The sequence below is a fragment of the Marmota monax genome, unplaced genomic scaffold (assembly GCF_021218885.2).
Source record: "Marmota monax isolate L192 unplaced genomic scaffold, Marmota_monax_Labrador192_F-V1.1 WCK01_AAM20220418_F8-fsc00850, whole genome shotgun sequence".
Classification (NCBI taxonomy): Eukaryota; Metazoa; Chordata; class Mammalia; order Rodentia; family Sciuridae; genus Marmota; species Marmota monax.
In genome coordinates this window covers 62,166-64,419 of record NW_026694372.1, presented here as the reverse complement: position 1 = coordinate 64,419, position 2,254 = coordinate 62,166, and the positions used below count along the sequence as shown (strand labels likewise).

The following is a 2,254-nucleotide window of genomic DNA, read 5'->3' as shown; positions in this document are numbered from 1 at the left end:
AGTAAAGTAGAAAGACCACATGGAAGCCATTTTATTCCTCTCCACTGAGGTGAGAAGGCAGAAGAAGCACATGCTATCTATAGTGCACTTTTCCATTGACTTTGTGATTCCAACCCTGATGTTACAGGGAATAAAATATGTGAATCCAATGAGTAAGCCAGGAAACACATAATAGCTGAGAACTTCCTGAACACAACTTGCATGAATATTGTGTAAAATATTTTCTTAACTCTTTATGTCCAAAATTTATTCTAGTAAAACAAATGAAATGTACAGAAGTCAAATTACCTGTGAATTTAAAATAGCCTTTCTTGTGTATTTGCAGCATTAATATTAATAATGCTACAATTTAACTTAAGATATCTTGTTTTATACTAAATTTTAAATAAGGTATAAATTTTCTTATGATTTCTAAAAATGCAAGTCATTGAAAAAACCATATATCTTTGCTCTATTTTTATCTATTTGTTGTTGCTTTATATTTAGCAAATATTGCTATCTTATGTTTAATATACAGTGTCCCCAATCCCTAAGTCTTCATGGAGGATTCCAGAAATATTATCCATCAATCAAACAGCTCACAATTAAGGCAATTTTTACAATAAATGAAAATGTATTCCTTGATCATGTGTCTGTAGACAATTTAGAGAGCTGCTAGGGAAAGGGAATATTACCTAAAATGAAAACACAATCATGACTAAAGAACATACTTAAAATTATAAAACAGTTTTTTTTTTGTATTATACTAAATTCTTCTTTCCTGATTATAAATATTGTGAATGATTACAACTAAACATTTTATTATTTACAAAATAATATTATTCATCACAATTCAAAAACCAATAAAATATGTTCTTAGTATTACCAATATGACAGAATACTGAAAATATTTTTAAAAACTATTAGAGAAATAAGTTATAAAGACCAAGAAAAAATATAATTAATACATTGGTTTATGAATTAACTAACTTATGTAATTTGTTAGACTGGATCCCAGGACTTGATGATAGTGTTTACATGATTGTGATCCTATTGCAAAGGCTTTTCTCCAAATTCATTTTGCCACAGGTACTCAGATGTTTGCACAAAGCATGAAATATATGGAAAGTCAGAGAAACGTATCAGAATTCATTCTCATGGGCCTTTCTTTTGACCATAACATACAAATATTTTGTCTCGTGTTCTTCTTATTTTGCTATATTGCCATCTTGATGGGAAACCTTCTGATCCTCATCTCTATTGGCTGCAGTTCTCTTTTTCACCAACCCATGTACTATTTCCTCAGTCACCTATCTTCTATGGACATCTACTATACGTCCTGTAGACACCCAAACTGATTGGTGACCAGCTAGTGGGAAGAAACACCATCTCCTATGGCAACTGCATGTTGCAGGTCTTTGCCATGCACTTCTTTGGACTGATTGAAATAGTCATCCTGACAGCCATGGCCTTTGATCGCTATGTTGCCATCTGCAAACCTCTGCACTACATGACTGTCATGAGAAGAACTAAGTGCAATTTCTTGATCTTGGCTGCTTGGGCTGGTAGAGCTGCCCACTCCTTTCCCCAGTTCTCTATGATAATTAGGTTACCCTTCTGTGGCCCCAATAAAATTGATCACTACTATTGTGACATTTTTCCTTTGCTGCAATTTGCCTGTACTGACACCTACATCACTGGTGTTCTTATGGTTGCCAATTCAGGACGGATTGCCTTGGTAGAATTTGTTCTCTTGTTTGGGTCTTATATCATTATTCTATTAACACTAAGAAATCACTCAGCAGAGGGGAGACACAAAGCCCTCTCTACTTGTGGGTCTCATATCACTGTGGTTACCTTATTTTTTGAACCTTCTATATTTGCCTACCTTAGACGTCCTACCACTTTCCCTGCTCTGTTTTATACCACTATTGCTCCTATGTTCAATCCCCTCATCTACACCTTGTGGAACACAGAGATGAAAAAGGTCATGAGAAAAGTTTGGTGTCAAAAGGCATTTTTAGAAGAAAACAATTGATTTGTACTATTTAATGTGCAACCAAATGTATGCAACCATAAACTTTTACTGTATTCAAGGGGCACTATTGGTTTTCAAATTATTGAAGAAAAATAATTTGCTGATAAATGTCAAGAGATTAGAAACTGAAGTGATACCAACAAAAGGACAATTCTACCTGTAAGACTTAAATCAAGTAAGGAAATATATATACATACATATAGGTACACCTGCATGATATTCTAGTTTAAAGGAAGG

General features: G+C 33.7%; 1 pseudogene; it reads left to right on the top strand.

Annotated features, from left to right (window-relative positions):
- Window positions 1-1,100: 1,100 nt before the first annotated feature.
- LOC124109276 (olfactory receptor 4P4-like) lies at window positions 1,101-2,017 on the top strand (annotated as a pseudogene).
- Window positions 2,018-2,254: the final 237 nt, after the last annotated feature.